The sequence below is a fragment of the Trachypithecus francoisi genome, unplaced genomic scaffold (genome assembly GCF_009764315.1).
Source record: "Trachypithecus francoisi isolate TF-2019V2 unplaced genomic scaffold, Tfra_2.0 Lachesis_group4, whole genome shotgun sequence".
NCBI classification, from domain to species: domain Eukaryota; kingdom Metazoa; phylum Chordata; class Mammalia; order Primates; family Cercopithecidae; genus Trachypithecus; species Trachypithecus francoisi.
The window spans coordinates 3,764,348-3,785,882 of NW_022681469.1; the positions used below are offsets into that span (position 1 = coordinate 3,764,348).

A 21,535-nucleotide genomic window follows, 5' to 3' on the forward strand; every position below is an offset into this window, starting at 1 on the left:
TGGTCTCCCTTCCTGGAGGATTTGGGTGATGACATTGCAGCTGAGCCCCTTCCGTGGGGTTCTATGGTGTTGGGCTGTTCTTCATAAGTCCTGTGGGAAGAGGCTAATGCTACTGAGAACTGAAATCATGCCTAACGTTGGCACCTGCCATCTCCGAGCAGTGGCGAAGGGTTTTGTGTGGATTGCCTCCCTCCGAGGTAAAGGGGTCACCAGCCTGTTGGTGCTCTCCTGACACCTCCTAGCACCCACTTGCTGCCTGATGTGGGCACCTAAGAGCTTCCTCTGGCCTCCAGCAGATTACTGACCTCCTCTGCTGAGTGCAAAGAAGGCTGGAAATGCCAGGGGAGTTAGCACCCCCAGGAACAGCCCTCAACAACCATGGGTCAACGTCCAAGTGGGTCGCTAAAGCCCTGGCTCTCTCCCCGCCACGCGTGGTATGACTCTGAACGTGGCTCTGTGGCCACCTGTTTTTGTGAAGGGTCAGCTGGTAAGTACTTCCGTCTCCGCAGGCCATGCCGTCTCTGTTGTGACTATTGAACTTTGTCGTTGGAGCACAAAAACAGTCATAGAAAATCAGTAAACAACTCGGCATGTCTGTGTTCACCCTCCACCATGACTGAAAGTTTCCTGAGGCCTCCCCAGCCATGCTTCCTGTACAGCCTGCAGAACCATGAGCCAATGACACCTCTTTTCTTTATAAATTACCCAGCCTCAGGTAGCTCTTTATAGCAAAGTGAGAATGGACCAATACAGGCCAATGGGCCATCCGATTTAGCTGGGGCTGGCAGAGCCAACACTTCTTCTTTTAAAATTTTGTGTTAATTGACACCTAATCATTGTACCTATCTATGAGGTGCACTGTGACTTTTCAGTGTATCTCTTTGACATAGGAACTTCATTCCCTTTGGGTCTGTACTCGGTAGTGGGGTTGCTAGATCATAGGGAAGTTCTATTCTTAATTTTTTGAGGAACTTCCCTACTGTTTTCCATAATGGCTGTACCAATTAGCATCCCCACCAATGGTGTACGGGGTCTACTTTCCTCCTCATCCTCGCCAACACTTGCCATCTTTGGTTTTGCTGGGTTCGAGTCATTCTAACAGGTGTGCAGTGCTGTCTCACTCTGGCTTTGATTTGCACTTCCCTGGTGATTAGTGATGCTGAGCATTTTTTCATATACCTGGTGGCCATTTTAAAATAGGATCATTTGATTTTTGCTGTTGAGTTCCTTATTCATTTTGGGTATTAGTCCCTTATCAGATGTATGGCTTGCAAACACTTTCTCACATTCCACAGGACAGGCTTTCCCTTCACTCTGTTGATCGCTTCCTTTGCTGTACAGAAGTTTTTTTAGTTTGGTGGAATCCCATTTGTCTATGCTTGCTTTTATTACCTGTGCTTTTGAGGTTTTACCCCCCAAATTCTTGCCCAGACCAATGTCATAAAGTGTTTCTCCTATGTTTTCTCCTTGTAGGTTTATAGTTTCCAGTCTCACATTTAAGTCTTTAATCGGTTTTGAGTTGACCTTTGTATGTGGTGAGAGATGGGGGCCCAGCCTCATGGCCCTCGCCCCTCCAGGTGCCTCTTGCTTTCATGGCCAATCCTCGGGTCCTCCTTTCCAGCCTCCCCTGCTGGCTGCTCCACCTCTGCCCGCCCCTGCATGTTGGGCACCATCAACCCCTGTGCATCCTCCACCAGGGCACCCCTGAGGGTGACCAGGGTCTCAGTACAAGGCCCCTGCTTTGACCCCCCCGTCGTGGTACCTGACCCTGGAAGGAGAAGACCCTTTGGACCTTGTTCCTTTGCTCTCCCGACACCAGCTATTGTGGTTTTACTGCCATCACACAGTCTGGAGGGTCAAGGTGGGCTCTGACTGGGAAGTGTGCCCCATGCTGCGGGATTCTGCCTGTCAACCCTGGGGCCGGCACCTCCAGGGGCCCTCACTGACCTCCAGTGATCTGCTGGTGGCCTCTGAAACGGGCTGGACCTGAGGCCGTTGTCAGTTCCCTGTTTGGCAGGGTGTGGCAGGAATGGGCAAGGAAGGGGCACGACGGCCTTCAGGAACAAGCGGCCTCCTTCATGACCTCGTCACGGATGCTCATCGACCGGCCTCTGCCCCATGGGCCGGGCTTGTCTCTAGGCCACCCGTCCCCCTAAAGGATCCACATGGGACTGCTGAGGTGGTGCCATCTCCCCGCTGTGTCTCACTGTGTTACCTCTGTGCCTGGCCCAGCGCTGGCATGCCTCGGGGGCCCATACCCTAGTGATGGAATAAGCATGACAATGCTGGGAAGAGCATGTGGGTGCTACTCCTGGCCTCAAGCTCAGGAAATGCAGGCTCCGGCTCCCCAGGGAGGCTGCAGGGAGCAGGTGTGGACAGGGGGCTGCTGGAGCCTGCCCCAAGAGGGCCCTGCCCAGTGGTGGGGTCTCTGCTGTGTGTCATGCCTCGGCTGTGGGCTTTTTCTGGCTGCCGTTCCTCTCGCAAATGTCAGATCATTTTCTTCCTCCTTTTAAATTACGAAGAGTGGGCTGGGTGTGGCTGCTCACACTTGTAATCCCAGCACTTTGGGAGGCCAAGGCGGGCAGACCACCTGAAGTCAGGAGTTTGAGACCAGCCTGGCCAACATGGCAAAACCTCATCTCTACTAAAACTACAAAAATTAGGCAGGCGTGGTTGTGGATGCCTGTAATCCCAGCTACTTGGGAGGCTGAGGCAGGAGAATTGCTTGAACCTGGGAGATGGAGGTGGCAGTGAGCCAAGATTATGCCACTGCACTCTAGCCTGGGCAACAGAGCAAGACTCCATCTCAATAGTAATAATAATAATAATAATAATGACAAAATCTGTACATGCTTGCTGTGGAAAATGTAGGTGCCACTCCTCTCCACCGCTACTTGCCCACTCCTGGGCTTGAACCAAAGCTGCAGCCAGTTACACTTGCCCACCCCAGGGTAGGCATCCCTTGACAGTGTCTCTGGTGCAACTGTGTGAATGCTACCTGATCCGTGAGGCTTGGGTCTCATTTCTAATTGCAGTGACATGCACGTAACCTACAATTTTCCATCTTAACCATCTAAACGTACAGTTAGTTCCATGGCGTTACGGGCAATCACATTCCTGAGCATCCATCACTTGCCTCCATCATCTCCAGAACTTTCCATCTTCCCAAACTGGAGTTCTGTCCCCATGAAGCACGAACTCCCCGCTCTGTCACCCCGCAGCCCCTGGCACCCACGGTTCTACTTTCTGTCTCTGTGGGTTTGACCACTTGAGGGATCTTAGGTAAGCAGAATCTGCCACATTTGTGCTTTGGCAACTGGCTTATTTCACTCAGCAAAATTGAGGTCCATCAGGTTGTGGCACACGTCGGGATTCCCTTCCTTTTTAAGGCTGAGTAATATCCCATCACACGTACAGACCGCATTGTCTGTCCATTCATCTGTGGATGGGCGTTTGGTTTGCATCCATGTTTTAGCTGCTGCGGATCCTGCTGCTATGAACACGGGAGTGCAAATATTTCCTTGAGATTCTTCTTTCAATTCTCTGTCTATATGCAGAGGGGAAGTTGCTGGGTGCTATGGGAGTTCTTATTTTAACTTGCTGGGAAATGGTCTTACTGTTTTTCACTGCAGCTGCCCCGTTTTACACCCCCAGCAGCAGCGTCCAGGAGTCCAGGTTCTCCACTTCCTCGCCAACATGTGGTTTTCAGATATTTTGATAGTAGCTATCCTCTTACTAGTAAGGTTTGAGGTGCTGGGTTTTTGTTTTTTAAACACGAATGACATGCTATACACAGAATTATTTAACTGTATTTTTTACTAACAGAGTTTGGAGCTCTTTTCTTGACAGTTTTTGTGGACTTCCTATCGTTTCTGCCAGTTCACTACCTAACACTTAGTATGTGATGGTTTGTGCACATTCTTCAATCAACTCTGCTTCAATCAACTCTGCATATTTTCAATTTTTGTCAATCTGATAAAAGAAAGTCATCATTTAATTTTATTAGCGTTTCTTTTTTTCTTTTCTTTCTTTCTTTCTTTTTTTTTTTTTTGAGACAGAGTTTTGCTCTTGTTGCCCAGGCTGGAGGGCAATGGCACAATCTTGGCTCACTGCAACCTCTGCCTCCCGGGTTCAAGGCAGGATTCTCCTGCCTCAGCCTCCTGAGTCACTGGGATTACAGGCACCCACAGTCATACCCAGCTAATTTTTGTGTTTTCAGTAGAGACAGAGTTTCACTGTGTTGGCCAGGCTGGCCTCAAACTCCTGACCTCCAGTGATCTGCCCTCCTTGGCCTCCCAAAGTGCTGGGATTACAGGAGTGAGCCACTGCGCCTGGCCCTAGCATTTCTTAAATTATGTGTGAGATTGATATGTTTTCACCTGACCATTCTTCTTAGAATAAAAAATAAATAGTATTTAATGAGCATAGTATAAATAGCATAAAATGAGCAAAGAGAAGAGGCAGGCTTAGAATTATTTCTTATTCTAAGCCTGTTTTGCTCATTTAAAAAAATTAGGCTGTTATTTTTTCCTTAATAATTTATAAGAGCCTTTTAAGCAAAATTAAAATAGTTCTTCTCATAGGTATCGCATGCTTCTGGGTTTTCATTTATCTTTTGAATTTGCTCATGGTGCTTTTGCTCTACAACTTTTTGATGTAATATAATTTATTAATATTTTTCCTTATGACTTCTTGGTTTCATCTCATGTTTATAAAAACAAGGCACACATTTTTGTTTGTTACTTTGTTTGTTTTCTTTTTGAGTCAGAGTTTCGCTCTTGTTGCTCAGGCTGGAGTGCAATGGCATGATCTTTGCTCACTGCAACCTCCGTCTCTTGGGTTCAAGTGATTCTTCTGCTTCACCCTCCTGAGTAGTTGGAATTACAGGCACGCACCACGACGCCCAGCTAATTTTTGTATTTTTAGTAGAGTCGGGGTTTCTCCATATTGGTCAGGCTGGTCTCGAACTCCTGACTTCAGGTGATCCGCCCGCCTCGACCTCCCAAAGTGCTGAGATTACAGGTGTGAGCCGCCACGCCTGGCCTGTTTCTTTATTTTTAAGAGGTGGGGGTTTTGCTCTGTCCCCCAGGCTGGAGTGTAGCTGAACTCCTGGGCTCAAGCCATCGTCCTACCTCAACTTCCCAAGTAGCTATGACCACAGGCATGCACGATCCCACCTGGCAAAACTAAGCACACTTGAAGATTACCTCAAAGAATCATATTGAATCCACCTGGAATTAATTTTGGTGTAAAGGGTCGTGATAGAAATGGAGGCTAATGAGTGGACCTTTGACATACAATATACACTCATTAAGTCTTTGCTTAGTACCTTACTGTTATTATTTTAAATAATATCTTGTAATCAATTCCCGTGTGCGTTAGAGTCTGGACTCCATGGAAGTTTCTAGACTCTTGGCTGTTTTTAACTATTTCTGCACCACTATTATAGATATTTCCTATTATACCTCTATATTTTAATATCACATATTACTCATATTTTCTATTCACTTTCAGGTTATTTTATAAAGGTCAAAAAGGTTATTATTTGATCTTTATCTCATTAGACGTATATAGATGCATATTTATATCTTTACCATGCTTAGCCTTCCTATCTAAGAACAATCTCCTTTGCTTGAATCTTTTTACTATTTCCCAGTAGAGTTCAAGGTTTTCTTCAAATGCATCCTGTAAATTTCCTCCTTTAAATAGACTTTATTTTGTTATGTGGTTTTAGCTACACAGTATAACTGAGTGGAAAGTGCAGAGATTTTCCATGGGCCCCTTGTTCCCTCCACCCTCCCCCACTATCAGCGTTCCCCACCAGAGTGGTGCAGTGGTCAGGATCGCTGGCCCCACGTGAATGTCGTCTCCTCCCCTGAAGTCCAGCTCCACACGGGTGCCCGGCTCCCGGCGCTGTGCATTCTGCGGGTTATCTAACTGCTCTCCTCGCTGTAGAGGTGGACAGAGTCATTTCCATACCCCAAGGTGCCAGTGCTTCATTTATTTCTGGCTACCCTGTCTTGTTGGTGTTAACATAACGTTTTCTTCTTTCGTTTTCTTTCTTTTCTCTTTTCTTTTTTTTTGGCGTGATCTTGGCTCGCTGCAACCTCCGCCTCCCAGGTTCAAGCAATTCTCCTGCCTCAGCCTCCCAAGTAGCTGAGATCACAGGCACCCACCACCATGCCCAGCTAATTTTTTTTTTTTTTCTAGTAGAGATGGGTTTTTGCCATGTTGGCCAGGTTGGTTTAAACTCCTCACCTTAGGTGATCCGCTTGCCTCTGCCTCCCAAAGTGCTAGGATTACAGGCCTGAGCCACCACACCTGGCCTCTTGTTTTGTTTTCTAACTGGCTGTTGTCTGTTCACTTCATCAGCACTTGGCGGACTTCTCGAAGTGCTCTGCTGTCTTCTGTGGACTGTCTACATTCTCCAGGACTGTCTGCAGAAACCCACACCGGGCTCAACCTTGCCAGTGACTTTCCCTCTAGTGTGTTCTGCTTCCCCAGCCGGATCTTTTCCCGTGCTGAGGGGGACCCCAGACTTTCAACCCCTCATCTGCCGGTTTCTGCAGGCCCCACAGCTGCTGGGGCCCCCAGGCTCACCCACAGACACCACACTGCTGAGCTCCTCCCCTTGTCCTCTGTGGTCTTAGGTCTGGTGGTGAACTCAAGTCCATCCCCGATGCTGCCCACATGGCGTGTGTGCGCATGAGCGAGTGTGTGTGCATGTGTGTGTGTATGCGTGTGTGTCTGTGTGTACACACATGTATATGCATATATTGGAGAGTTATGGTTATAATGCTTCTGGGTGCACACATTGGTGTGCTGAACAGCTGTTCTCATCGTCCCATCCCCGTTCCCCTTTCTCTTAGTACAGATCCCTGCTTAGAAAGCCGAAAACATGAGGCCATGAGGCTTGCAGGCCAGGGTACGCATTCTCGAAACCCACACCTCCTGGGGGGCGTGTTCAGCCGCTGCCTGCGGAGGCCTGTCCTGAGCGTCGGGGCCCCATGTTCGCTTTCCTGGCTTCCCATGGAGGTTACTCCCAGCGCTCACCCTGGGCTTCTTTTATAGGATTTCCTTCTGCCCCACTCTCCCCGGCCCTCTCTTTGGTCTGTGGGACTCATTTGGAGCGACGATGAAGGAGTGTGTGGTGGGAATCCTAGTGGCGCACGCACTGCAGACACTGTAAGAACCTGCTCTGTTCCTGCTGAAACAGCCACCCGTGCAGGTGCGCTCTCAGTGAGCCGCTGACATGGTCACCCTGCCCTTCTCCAGGGCACCTGCAACCTTGACACAATCCTATCTGTCCTCTCTTTTCAAGGTGCTTCAGATGGAGATTTTTATCTCTCCCAGCCCCCTCCCTCACCCCCGTTGCTGTGGAGGGCACTGTGTGACTCTCATTGTGAGCCGACCTTCCTGCGCACGTCAGCTGTCAGCGTGATGGACCACCCGGGCTATCGATTTAATGACAACGGTCCCTGCTAGGGATTGATCTAATGTTTTCATTACACTAAAAATGCGTTAACAAGTTCATTGGGAATTAGGCGATGGTAAAGATCCTCTCGGTTCTGATGGTGTTCCTTACAGGAGATAGCCCTTCGCGGGTAGAGGTGCCCCACGACTCCGGGCCGCACAGCCTGACACTGTGGAGCCGCCTCCCGGAAGAAGCTCCTCTTCCAGCCCCTTGCCTCATCTGCCAGGGCTTTGGGCTCAGAGGCCCTGGGTGGCTGCTGTGACAAAGGGCTCCCCTGCTTCCAGGGCCCTACCTCCTCTTCACCACTCCTCCAGCACATGGCCCGCAGGCACGCTGTGCAGAGTCTCAGCCTCCTCGTCTGTCCTTCTGTATGTCTATCCATTGGGAGCTCAGCCATTTCTACTAGGTTTCCCTCCATTTTATAGAACTTTAACAAGTTCATTGGGAATTAGGAGGCGGTAAAGATCCTCTCGGTTCTGATGGTGTTCCCTACAGGAGGGTGACCACCTGAGCCCCAGCTGCTTCCTGACTGTGGGTCCCCAGACAAATGACTGACACTGTCTGTGCCTCAAGGACCCATGTGTAAAGTACCAGTGATGCCGCTTATTCATGGGGAGCTGTGGAAAATACACATGAAGCACTGTGGTTGGCACAGGGGCAGCACCCAGGTACTGATGTGGGAGGTCCTGCACGTGCCAGCTGTGGGGCTGTGGGTTACCTGCTGCTGCTCTCACGGAGTCAGGCTGCTCTGACCGAGCCAGGTCACCTGCACCTCAGCCTTGGCACTCCCTTTCCCCAGACCCAGGCTCCCTGCATGCCTGGCCCGGTGCAGGGGGCTAACTGCTATGGTCCGAATGTTCATGTCCCCTCATATTCAGATGTTGAAGCCCTAGGGGATGGTGTTGGGAGGCGGGGCCTTTGGGAGGTGATTAGACCAGGAGGGTGGAGGCTCATGAATGGGGCTAGCACCCTTAGAGCCTCCAGAGGGGCCCCTCACCCCTCCCACCACGGGAGGACACAGTGAGACTTCTGTGAGCCGGGAAATGGTTCCTCCCCAGACACTGAATCTGCCAGCACCTGGATCTTGGGGTTTTAGTCTCTGGAATGGTGAGAAACACATTTCTGTTATTTCTGAGCTGCCCAGTCTTTGGTATTTTGTTGTAGTGGCCAGAATGGACTCAGACACTGCCCTGTTCTGAGCCGCTGGTCAGCTCTTAGTTACTTAGTCCCCCGTGACCAGACGGGCTGTATAATTGTGTGGGCCCAGTGCAAAGTGAAAATGGTGTGAAGCATCAGTAAGAGTTTCACGACGGCGACAGCAGAGTGCTGCCCCGGGCGCAGGACCCTTCTGTGAGCGGGCTCTGGGCACAGGTCACTGGTCATGAAGCCGCCCCTCGCAAGTCTCTCCCAGGACGCAGACGGTCTGTGTGTCTCCTGCCCTAATGCTGGCACCACACAGTGCTTCGCAGGACCCTGACATGTGCCGTTTGCCCAGCCACACCTGGAGCCCCTGGTTCTCGGGGCTCTCTCTGCCTCCCATGTCTGGGTCCCTTCTATTGGCCAAGCCGAAAATCAAACCCAAAGGCCTCCTGCCAGCTCCACGTCACAGTGAACTCCAGGTCACATGATTGCTGGTTTGTTTCGTTTCTGCCTCTTGGGTTAATGGTTCTCACCATGATTTTTTCATACAACAGGTGAAGTTATGTACCTCACTGTCCCTTCTACCACGTTCCCCTGGCAGGCCACATGGCCGAGCCCAATGTCAGCGGCAAGTTGGGAAGAACTGCAAAGTTACACAGCAAAGGCCTTGAGATGGAGGAGTAAAAAAAATTGGGGACATTTGGACAATAACCCAATAGGCCACGTGACTCACCCCTTTTCTTTAAATATCCTTCATAAATAGAGTTCAGCCCTCTCTGCCTCTGACAGTTAAGCCAGGCTCTGCAAGCAAGGGTGGCGTCTTCCCCATGGTCTCTTCCTCAGGGATGGCCTCTCTCCTTGGAAACCTGGCTCAGTCCCTCTCTAAGTGAAACAAGATCCTGGCTTAACGTGTACCTTCTGCACCCTTTGGTAAAGGCGAGGGCTGGCTTTGTGTCCTGGGAATCATCACTGCAGGTCCCCACTCGAACGGTGCCATGGATGGTGACGACCATGGTTCGGGTGGGCCTTTCCCCGAGTCCTCTGCATTTGATTTTAAAATGTAAACCATGCACAAAATGCCTGCTTTTCAAGTATTTTTTCTCTGAGATTCAAATCTATACTCAGATGCATAGAGATGGCATTGAAAACATGGAGACAGGAGAATGGTTATTCACCCTGCTTAGAAAGAATGCCACGGCTCAGCTTTGGCTTTGTTTTGTCCTCCGAGACGGGGGTTGTTGGGGGACTCGGCTGTTCCCAGGCTCCTGTGTCGGGATGTCCTGGGAGCGGCTGGCTTGGTTGGTACTTGGCTTTCGGCCTGTGTGTCCCTGTCATCTTTCACTCCGTGAATCCCTGTTTCAGCTCCGAGTGCCCGAGACTGACCAATTTGTCCACAGTGGATGAGGGAGGCTTTGGACTGTCTTGGAGTACATGGTGGCCTTTGACCTGGAGCTGACCTGGAAATTAGTGGTTCGCCTGAACAGGCAGCAGACACCATGTGCCTCGCCGGCCTCGCCTGGGTTCTGCAGCAGGCGGTTGTCAGAGGCACAGCACTTGTTCGAGCCGGTGGTGCCACAGAGCAGTGAGCAGCACGGGGGCTGGGAGGGGGCTTCTCCCCTCATCCTTCTACAGCTGGGGCTCTTTCCGCGGAGGATACCAAGCCGCCCCTTCTAAGAGGAGCTGATGCCACAACTCTCAAAATGTGATTTCCTATCAACGCGACAGGAACTGTGCGACCTCATCCCAAGTGGGACTGGCTGTCTACACACCCGCCCCCTGGCTTCCTCAGTCACAGGACAGGCTGGACAGCTGTGAGCTTAGCTGGAGCTCACTCTGCTGTCTTTAGATGCTTTCTTGGGAAATTATTTTCCTCCTAGGCCAGCAAGTGCCTGAGTCTGCTGGGAAAGGTGGTATTCCTTTAGATGGGGCTGAAGGGGCCGCGAGGTGGCAGAGATGGCCGGGCTCGCTGTATGAGAGATGAGGTCAGCCTCATCATTCCTCATCAGTTTATCAGAACTCACACAAGTTGTACGTGTAAGGTTCTTTCTATAACAAAACTTTCCTCATTGGTAATGAGGGACCCTGTGATGTGCATGGAGCCTGGCATGGGGCACTCTGGCTTTAGAAACACGCCTCCACACTGCTTTCGGACCACACTCTCCCGCCAGCTCTCTCACCATCAGCGTTCGCTTCAGGGCCTCTCTATTGCACAGACGGCACCTGGGTGATGGGTGGCTGAGTTCTGGAGACAGACTTGCTTTTGAATCTTGGCTCTGCAGCCAGGGACAACCTGAAGCACTGTGCTTATCCGCTGTAAGCCTCAGTTTCCCCTATCCATTAAATGGGCTTGATAAGAACAGTATCTGCGCCAGAGAGTCTACCCCTGACTTCACGATGGCACCCGTGGCATTCTCAGCGGGTGTCTAGCATGTGTGCGGGAAGCACTGTGCCCAGGAAAGCTGTGGTCATTGCTTCAGGGCCCCTGCTCCCCCGGCTCACTGTAGATGTGACTGTCCCCAAGCCTCTTTAATCACATAGTGGGTAACTTTCACTGGCAAGAACCCAGGGGACAGGAGTCAACATAAAAATAGCTCTGCTGGGTGCCTTGGGAAAATAGGTAACAATAAGCAACGTGGTTTGCGTTTTTTTCTAGACTTTTCTTGACATTATCAAATATTGTACAGAAGATAAACTTAGTACTCAAGAAACTTGGCATAAAAACTTTAAAAGAGTAATCAGGCCTGTTAATCCCAGCACTTTGGGAGGCTGGGGCGGGTGGATCAGTTGAGGTCGGGAGTTCGAGATCAGCCTGGCCAAAATGGCAAAACCCTGTCTCTACTAAAAATACAAAAATTTAGCCTGGCATGGTGGCTCATGCCTATAGTCCCAGCTACTTGGGAGGGTGAGGCAGGAGAGTCATTTGAACCCCGGAAGTGAAGGTTGCAGTGAGTAGAGATTGTGCCACTGAACTCCAGCCAGGGCAATAGAGTGAGACTCTGTCTCAAAAAAAATAAAAGATTTACTGGAATAAAAGAAAGATAAAAAGTGAGATTTAAACAACGTGGATTCGGCCAGGTGCGATGACTCATGCCTGTAATCCCAGCACTTTGGGAGGCCGAAGCAGGTGGATCACCTGAGGTCAGGAGTTCGAGACCAGCCTGACCAACTGGTGAAACCCCATCTCTACTAAAAATACACACATGCACACAAATTAGCTGGGTGTGGTGGCATGTACCTGTAGTCCCAGCTACTCGGGAGGCTGAGGCAGGAGGATTGCTTGAACCCAGGAGGCAGAGGTTGCAGTGAGCTGAGATTGCACCATTGCACTCCAGCCTGGGAGACAGAGCAAGACTCTGTCTCAACCAATCATCAATCAATCAATCAATAAGATGTGGATTGGATTTCTGGTTGACAGAGCAAGACTCTGTCTAAATAAATAAATAAATAAATAAGACGTGGATTGGATTTCTGGTTACCTGCAGGCTAACCAAAGACCCTTTTCTGTTAGGATCAAAAATCTCTCAACTGTGGAGTTGTCCGCATTTCCCCAGAGGAAACAGCATTTGCTGGTCACATGATTAAAGGCCATTCTCCTGCACGTCAAAGGTAACTGAGTAAGACCCCAGGTAAATAGAATTACACGGAAACTACAATATTCCCCGAAAACAAACAGCAACACCACAACCTCCTACGTTGCCTCTTTTTTCTAAAGGAACATAGCAGCGCACTGCAGTTTGGGCCCCGAGCGGCCGGGGCTTGCTGCTCCATTTAAAATCCTGTTTCTCAGCTCTTGCTTCCCCGCCGGTCCTCACACGCAGAGCATCTCGAAACTGTTACCATGAGTACTTCCTTCCACAGCGGCTCTGATTTTAGACCTGGAAAATATAATTTGGGTTAAAACTCAATGGGGAGTCCCTCCTGCAGACGGGTTGCCGTGGAGATTGTGTTGGGGCGCGCGGCCTGAGGAGCCTCGGGGCTCGATCTGCCTCCGCGCCAGCTGGCCGCGCGCCCCTGCCCAGCACCCTCCCGCCGGCTGCCGCCCTGAATCGCTGCCCGGCGCTCTGAGCATCGTGGCATGTCCTGGGGTCTCTGGGCCAGGAGTAGTTTTGCTGAGAGAAACCCTGATTTTGTTCAGCTTTGCCAAGAGCTGCAGAGGACTGGTTGGCCCTTCCCAGCCCCTGAGAGTGCAGCTCCATTGGCCTCAGTCAAACACCATCATTGCGTCTCCAAGCCAGGGCCGGGGCTGCGCCAGGCTGCGGGACAGCTTTGGCCAATGGGAGCGGGAAGGGGCTTGCGGGGGTGTCTGGCAACGTTTTCCTTACAAATGGAAGTTGACAGGTGAGGAGTGATCCTCCACACCTCCAGATGTAGGGCTCTGAGGGTTTGAAGCTTAGAACTGCGGACACCATCTGGCATCCCTGTGGGAAAACCAAGAACGTTGCAGAGAGGTGGAGCCAGAGCCAGGAGGTCCCTGATGGGCTGAGGCCACCAACGCTGAGGGGCCAACCTGTGGACGTCTTGCCATGTGGACATGAAATTTCCCGGTTTTGCTGGTTATGGCTTAATTGTGTCCCCCAAAATTCATGTGAAAGCCCTAACCCCTAATGTGGCTGTATGTGAAGATGGGCCCAGTGACTTTTAAGGAGGCCATTAAGGTAACATGAGATCTTGGGCTGGAACCTTTAGACAAGGCCCATAGTAAACTTATGACTGGTGTCCTTATAAGAAGAGAAGACTAGGACGCAGACATACACAGAGGGACGGCCACAGGGAAAAGATGGCCGTCTGCAAGTCAAGGAGGGACCTCAGAAGGAACCAACCCTCCTGACACCTTGATCTTGGACTTCTAGCAGCAGAACAGTGAGTAGTAAGTCTCTGTGGTTTAAACCCCCAGCTCTGGTACTTTGTTATGGTGACCTGAGCAGGCCAATACCATGCTGAAGCCAACAATGGCTGCCATATTTCCAGCGATCACCTGCAGATGATGTCATCCAGAGGCAGGAACGAGGTTTAGGATGTTTCTACATGTCTCCACTTTGTAAAAGAGAAGAATGATCCCTGTCTAGATGCCTGCCAACCACCCCTTCTCACATCCCGTCTCTGCAATTATGACACACACCCATCCCAAACCAGCAGTTGGCAAGATGCATGGAATTGCTGTGGTTGAATTGAACTTGGAATGAACCTGTTTCTTTGACACATACAGATGACAATCACTGGATAGGGAGGGTACTTTATTAATTGAGAAGAGAGTGGGAGGGGGATGTTGGTTAGGAAGCAACCAGCAGTGTCCGCCCAAACCTTCACATCCAACCCATCTCTAGTCTTATTGCTTTTACCTCCCCAAAAGCTTTGAATTCATCCACATCTCTGCATCTCCTCCACCATCCAGTAATCGCTTACCTGGATCATTGCAGTAGCTCAATAACTGACTTACCAGCATGCGCCCTTGTCCTCTCTAGTCTGCTGTCCTGGCTTGCAGCCTAAATGATCTTTGAAAAATGCACATCTTGGGGCTGGGTGAGGTAGTTTATGCCTATAATTTGAGCACTTTGGGAGGCTAAGGTGGGCAGATTGCTTGAGCCTAGGAGTTGAGACCAGCCTGGGCAATATGGCAAAACCTTGTTTCTACAAAAACACAAAAATTAGCTAGGCTTGGTGGTGCATGCTGGGAGTCCCAGCTACTTGGGAGGCTGAGGTGGGAGAATTACTTGATCCCAGGAAGTTGAGGCTGCAGTAAGCTGACATCACACCACTGCACTCTGGCCTGGGAGACAGAGCAAGACCCTCTCAAAAAAAAAAAAAAAGAAAAGAAAAAATGAAAAATGCAATCTCATCAAATCTCACCTTACTCAAAATACTGCAGTAGGTCCATTTGGCTGAGAATAGATACATAATTCCCTACCTGTATCTGCAGGGCTCTGCCTGGCCTGGCCCCCAACCTCTATAGCCTCAGCACAGAACACACTTCTCCCTCTCCTTTCTCCCCAGGTATCTGAGCTACTGGTTTCTTGTTTGTTTTTTGTTTTGAGATGGAGTCTTGCTGTTACCCTGGTTGGAGCGCAGTGGCATGATCTTGACTCACTGCAACTTCCACCTCCCAGCTTCAAGCAGGTCTCCTGCTTTAGCCTCCTGAGTAGTGGGGATTACAGGTGCCCATCACCATGCCTGGCTAAGTTTTGTATTTTTAGTAGAAACAGGGTTTCACCATGTTGGCCAGGCTGGTCTCAAACTCCTGACCTCAAGTGATCCACCCGCCTCGGCCACCCAAAGTTCTGGGATTACAGGAGTGAGCCACTGTGGGCTACTGTTTTTTCTTGTGCATCAAATTCACCTTGCACTTTTCTACTAGGGTGTTTTTGCAAACACAGCTTCATCTACGCTTCACCTGGTAAATGCCTGATCATCTTTCAGGTCTTACTTGTCATTCTGTTAGGGAAGCCCCCTGTGTTCTTTGACAAGGTCCAGCCCACTTGTGCTGAGTAATTCACCCTAACCCAGAGGCTGAAAACATCAGCTGACTGTTTCTCCCAGGCTGAGAATGGGCTGGGAGGTTCATGGGCTGGTGATGACTCCAGAGGCTGGCATGTCACTTCTGCCACAGGTACTGGCCAAAGCAGGTCTCAGGTCCAACCCAGACTTGGGTGGGGCAATAGACACCACCTCTTCATGGAAGATGGCAAAATGCTGCAGTCTTCTTTCAGTCTTCTTTTCTAACCTGCCACCCTATCCATGTAGGTTTGCTTAGCACATTGCATTTCTCCTTTCTGGAACTTGTAGATGCTACTCTTTCATCTGCAGACTCCATGAGTGATGGTGGCTCCTTCCACTCATCGTTATATCTCCAGCACCCTGGGACACAGTACTCAGAAGAGAAGTGCTTAAAGTTTGTTGAAATGACCAAATGAAATGCAACCATGCTCTAGGTTAACCTGAAAAGACAGCTATGTTTCAAATGAGGATCCTTGACAAGCCTAAATTATCCATCTTGTAAGCCTTTGAAGCAACCTAACACGCACAAATAGAAAAGTTTAGGAAATGATGGTGCATCTGCTTGATTGGATATTATGTAACAGTTTATAAAATGGCAACAACCACACTCAAGTTGGGAAAATCCTTATGATAGAAAAATGAATAAGAAGCAATGAGGAAGATGGAGCATAAAGAATGCATTCCCATGGGTCAGACACCCAGTGCTATGGCTGGGCCCTCCCGGGAGTGCACACTCTTTGCCCCAGGAGCTGTGCTCTCTGGTTTTCTTCCTGGCAACTCCTGCTTGTCCTTGGAGGCCTTCCCCAGGACCCGAGTGACTGTGCATTCCTGTAACTTTCTCTTTCTCTGCAGCAGTACTCAGCTCGCCGAGCTTGTTCATGGGGTCTTTGCGGCTGGGTTGGGACCCTCGAGGATGGGGCTGCGGCCTCCCTCACTGCTGCGCTTCCCACACCTGGCCCGGAGCAGCACAAGGTTCAGAGTGTGTGTGAGTGTCCTGAGCCTGCTGCGCAATCCCCACACACAACCCCCATTGTTACTGGCTTCAATAGCAGAAGTGGAGCCTCCCTGTTCTGGGGGCCCAAAGTCTATCATCAAGGCATGGGCAGGGCTGCGTCCCCTCTGAAACCTGGAGGGGTGGATCTGTGCCTGACTCTTCCAGCTCTAGCATTACTGGTGGTCCTGGACCTTCCTTGGCTTGTAGACAGCAACGCGGTCCCTGCCTCTGTCATCACGTGGCCTTCTCCCGTGAGGTCACCTCCCCGCATCTCTCCTCTTCTAGAAGGCCCCATCCTTGGATTAAGGCCCTCCCTACTCCAGTATGACTTCATCTGAATCAATCCCATCTGCAAAGACCCTATTCCCAAATAAGGCCTCATTCACAGGTACTGGGGGTTGGGATGTCAGCATATCTTTTGGGGGGACAGAAGCAGCCAACAGGGCAAGTAAGGAGAGGAGGAAGGAAGGAAGGCAGGAAGGAAGGAAGAAAGGAAGGAAGGAAGGAGGGAGGGAGGGAGGGAGGGAAGGAAGGAAGGAAGGAAGGAAGGAAGGAAGGAAGGAAGGAAGGAAGAAGGAGGGAGGGAGGGAGGGAAGCTACTTTTGGGTGTAGTGAAGCTGAGACTAGATTCCAAAGCCCCGCTCTGTCCTGCACCTGCCTGAGCCACGGGCACCACTGCGGGCCTGGTGGATGCTGCGAGTCCATCATGGGCCCTGATATCCTGTGGGCGGTGGGAGATGCTCCTGAGTTAGTCAGGCCTGAGGCACCCAGGAGGCCGTGCACAGCTGCATCCAGCTCACCCCGGCCTCTGCGCGGGCGCAGCTCGTCATTGGGTTTCAGCCTCTTCTCATGGCTTCCTCTTAGCACAGAGTGGGGCCCGCCACGCTTTTGGATGTCTAGAGACCAGGCTTGAAGAAAAACTGTGGCATCAGCCATTTCTACTTTGGGGAGCAGGAGCTAGGGGAGAGCCACCCCTCCAGCACGTTTGCCTTGCTGGCCTCCTGCAACTCTGGGAGTCGGGGCTTCGTCTTGCCTCAAAGGAGTGTGAGCACAGCCATGCAGGAGATGCAATATGGGTGGAAGGAATTGTGTGAGCACTTTACTCACCACCATCATAGTACCAGGGCTCCTGCCTTGCTCATAGAAACTGCTAGAAAGTTGTTCTGGAAATGAGCCATGTTCTCTGAGGTACCAGAGAAAGTGGCCCCTGCACCCCTCTTTGCTGGCCAGCAGCACCTGCTCCAGAGAGGCTCAGGGTGCAGGAGAGCTGCTGCTAGCTGGTGCACCTGGGGACAGGGAGGGCCCCCATTGCAGAGCACACTGACCTCTTGCATGTCAAAGACGTTTGCAGATCTAAGGCCTAACCCAGACCCCGACTCAGAGTCTCCAAGGCTGGAACCTGGGTCTATACTTCTAGCAACTCCCCGCATGGTTCTGATGTCACCTCTGCTTGTGGCCTAAAGGCCACTGGAGGAAATCCACATTGCCCACAGCTCTTGATGGCTTGGTTCCCATAGCCACTCCTGCTGGTGGGGAGAGTGGCCCAGACACCCTGGAGGAATGGAGGCATGGCATCCATCACACATGAGCTCCCTGGGGGGCACGAGCAGAGACTCAGACCTCGGTGGCTTCCTGGCATCTTGCTCATAACCTTGAAAATGGCAAATGCTCGGACATTCATTGATCCCTTCACCTCTAGGGACATGTAGCCCCTGTGGGCCTGTGCAGAGTGTGGGCAGGAGTGTTGTGGTGGCGGGGCCCTGATTTGTAGCATCTGCCTATTCCTGTTGTGTAAATACTCCCACCCCTGTTGATCCGGGCTAACTCTGCGGTGTCACTAACTGTGGAGTTGGGAAGCAGTGCGCACACCACCTGCTCTTGCAAGCGCCTTGAGATGGCTCTGGTTCCTGAGCCACCGGGGGCTCATCTGAATCTGTCGTGACATCTACCTCCATCTCTTTCCCATTTCCAAATCTTCCTCCAAGAGAGAAAGGGAGGGAGAAGGAAGGAGGCAGCCAGAATGGCAGGGGCTGGTGGGCCCAGCGGGAGGGGGCTTGCCCTCTGGCAGGCAACGTGACCTGCCAATCCCCCCATGAGGCCCCACTCCTGCCGCCTGCTCTAATAAACTCTAAACTCCTGTGATTTAAGTGAAGGTTTCAGATTAACATTTAAATTAATGCCGGACTGGAAATCTGGAGCCCAGGTCGCTGATGTGACTCTGTTAACTTGTTCTGTGACCTGGGGCAGAAATTTAAAATGATCTTTTCTCGTGGAGCGGCCCTTCCGAGGGGAGGTCAGGGATGGCAGGCCTGAGGGCCCTCCTGTCCTGTTGGAAGCCCGGCACCTTCCCTTGCTGACGGGGCCACCCTGACCCCAAGAAGCCCTGCGTGGCCTGGGTGGGGGGGTGTGCCCTGGTCCTGCCACTGCCACCGCCGTGCTCAGGGCATTAGGGGATGCTGCATGACAGGTGTGCACTCCAAGGGGCTCTGCCTTTACACGGCCTGTCTTGGTGCTTGTGAAATGTGGGTCTGAAATGAAGGCAGCAGAACATTAAAATATGGACCCAGAGAGCCCCGCGAGCTGAGCCCACTCGCCGGCCCCTTTCCACTTCTGCTGGCAAGTCCAGCCTTGAGGGGCTCCAGGCAGCCAAGGACACCCACAGTGATCACAGCACAGGGAGCATCCGGGCTCAGGCTGGGGCAGCTGGGCAGGAGCCTGGGCACAGGTCTGCAGGCACAGAAAGCAGAGAGATGTCGAGGAGAGACGGGGTCCCCAGCTTGTCACTGGGCCCAAGTCAGGGATTCCAAGCAGTCAGTGGGGTCAGGAAGGGGACAGCAGGCGTGGTGTGGCCACGTGTGGGGCCAGGAAGGTGACAGCAGGCGTGGAGTGGCCTACAGACTTGTGCAACCCCCTCCCTACGATGGGAGAGACTCTGGGTAAAGCCGGGTGATGCTCACCCACAGCCCAGCAGGGTTTGACACTGAGCACTTGATGGCAAGGCCACATTCTTTCTGTTGGCCAGCACTGTCCTCTGCCAGCCAGGCAGTGAGGATGCACCATCTCCAGCTCCTGGGTCCATCAGGAAGGGCTGGAGGAGGCTGTCAGGGCAGAGGCCACCTGGGCCCCTGGAAATGCTGGGCTGGGCCCACCCTGGTTCTCAGGGAACCTTTATACCTGGCTGGCGGCCACCCTCTTGGGCTGTGCATGGCTCCTCTGAAGTTGGCCTGGAGGCCAGTGGCCACCCCTCCTTTGTGCTGACCGTTTTGGCCTCTACTTCCAAGACACCATTTCCCACCATCTTCCCTCTCCCAGGAGCCAGGGTAAAGGACATCAGAAAATCCCATCCCTTCTCCTCCTACTCTCATCTGGAAGCTGGGCTCCTGCTGTCGCAGGGGTCCCAGGCGGCCCCATTCTCAGCATTAACATGGTCACCGCCGACTCTTCCTAGAGGACTCCTCATTTGAGACTACTGGGCTGTCCACCACCTGCAGGCCCAGGATTCTGGGCCCACACTCCCCTGGCAGCCTTGGCCCTGCCTGGCCAAGATCCCCCACTGGGGAGCATTGGCCATGGAGGGTCCTTTCTTATTCCATCCCAGAGGTGGAAGGTGATGCTCGTCTGTGTGAGTGTAGTGAACTCAAAATAGCAGTGGCTTAGACAACCTGGACACTCATCTCCCTCTCGTAAGGGTGGAGGGTGCTGTCCCAGTCAGCACGGAGGTCTCCCCTCGCAGACCCCAGGACCCGCCTTTGAGTTCCTCACCCTGACATCTCCTGGGGTACCCTGGTTCTGGGGCCTGAGCTGAGATCCAACCTTTAGTGGGTCAGAGAGGGCATAGGGCGAGCACTGGCTCTTCAGGAAGATTCCAGAATACATGGTTGTAGAACCAAGTTACAGGCCCTGGCCTAGCTGCAAGGGAGCCAGAAAGGAAGTGTTTGTTCTTGGAGCTGTAAGTCCTGCTCCTAGAGAAGAGGGGCTTGGCTGTGGTCAGTAGCTTTGCGCCCCTGTGCACTGTGTCAAGTACAAACAGTAAGTGCTAATGGGGACACCTGAGACACAGGTTTTCATGCCTCTGCCATGAAAACTTCCTTCTCCTCCTAGAAGCCTCAGAGAGACAGGCTACTCTGTCAGAGACCTCCAGGCCCCAGAGGAGCCCAGTGACACTCGTTAGATGTACTGCTCAATAACAGGTAATCATAGTGATCAATGATCTCTCACATCGATCAAAGGTCACTGACCCCTAAGAGCAGGGTCAGGAGGGAACGCAGGCTGTGGGCCTCTGAGGACTGAGTGCCATCTGTGTCCTCAAACAGTGGCTCTGCTGATTTCTGTAGCACATTGGGTAGGGGAGACACCTGGGAAAGTCCCTCCATCTCTCCAAGTCATGTCCGTGAAATGGTGATAGTGCTGGAATCAGCACCACAAGGTCCTGGAGTGTACCAGGGCGTGACACGTGGAATGCAACACCCAGCAACACTTAAAGGAAGTGAGCATGCTGGTGTTCCAGCTTCACGCCCACAATTGGCCTTTGACCTCGTCCACACAGCCTGTGCCCTCAGTGCCAGCATTCGGACACAGGATGAGAAGGGAGCACTAAACGCGGTATCAACTGTGCCAAAGTCATGTCCTGGGCAGAGAAAGGCTATGCTGTCCTAACAGGGACCAAAACACAGACAGAGGGAGAGTGACTCAGATGGAAGCTTTGGGTCTCATTTCACAGCCAGGGGAGCGGTCCACATGGGCAGGCAGCCTCTGCTCGTGGCCGTTCAGGACACTGACATCGCTGTCTCTTTTCTCCCACATCCCTTTGGGCTAGCTCTGACATGCTGACTTCCATCCACAGACAGGAAAGCCAGAATCCGTTTTCGGTTCAGCAAATGAGGCTGATGTTGGACGCATCACTTCATTTATCTTTTATTTGTGAGAGTTCAGACCCAAGGGCACAGCTCAGCTGTCTCCAATGGGCAGCCATGGCCTGGGGAGAAGGGATTTTAGGGGACAAAGCCAGCTACATTTCCCATAAAAATAAATTTCAGAGAGTCCCCTTTGACTTCAAATCCAGCAAAAATGTATCTTTTGGAGAAGGGCCTAGTTTCGACCAACTTTTCCCATAGTGCAGAAGCTACTTGGGTGTAATTATTGCAACTCAGAGGGGCTTCCAGGTCCCATGGACTCAGAGGATGAGCGTCTGCTGTATTTAAGGAAAGCTCCTGTAATCCCAGCTACTCGGGAGGCCGAGGCAGGAGAACTGCTTGAACCTGAGAGGCAGAGGTTGCAGTGAGCCAAGATTGTGCCACTGCACTCCAGCCTGGGCGACAGAGCGAGACTCTGTCTCAATAAATAAATAAATACATAAATAAATAAATACATAAATAAATACATAAATACATAAATAAATAAATAGGAAAGCACATTTTAAGGCTGGACATGGTGGC

The 21,535-nt window shown here is 51.6% G+C and overlaps 1 protein-coding gene across 1 annotated transcript in view; it reads left to right on the top strand.

Annotated features, from left to right (window-relative positions):
* CNPY1 (canopy FGF signaling regulator 1) overlaps positions 1-21,535 on the top strand; it is a 93,963-nt gene that overhangs the window by 26,278 nt on the left and 46,150 nt on the right. The window lies entirely within an intron of this gene.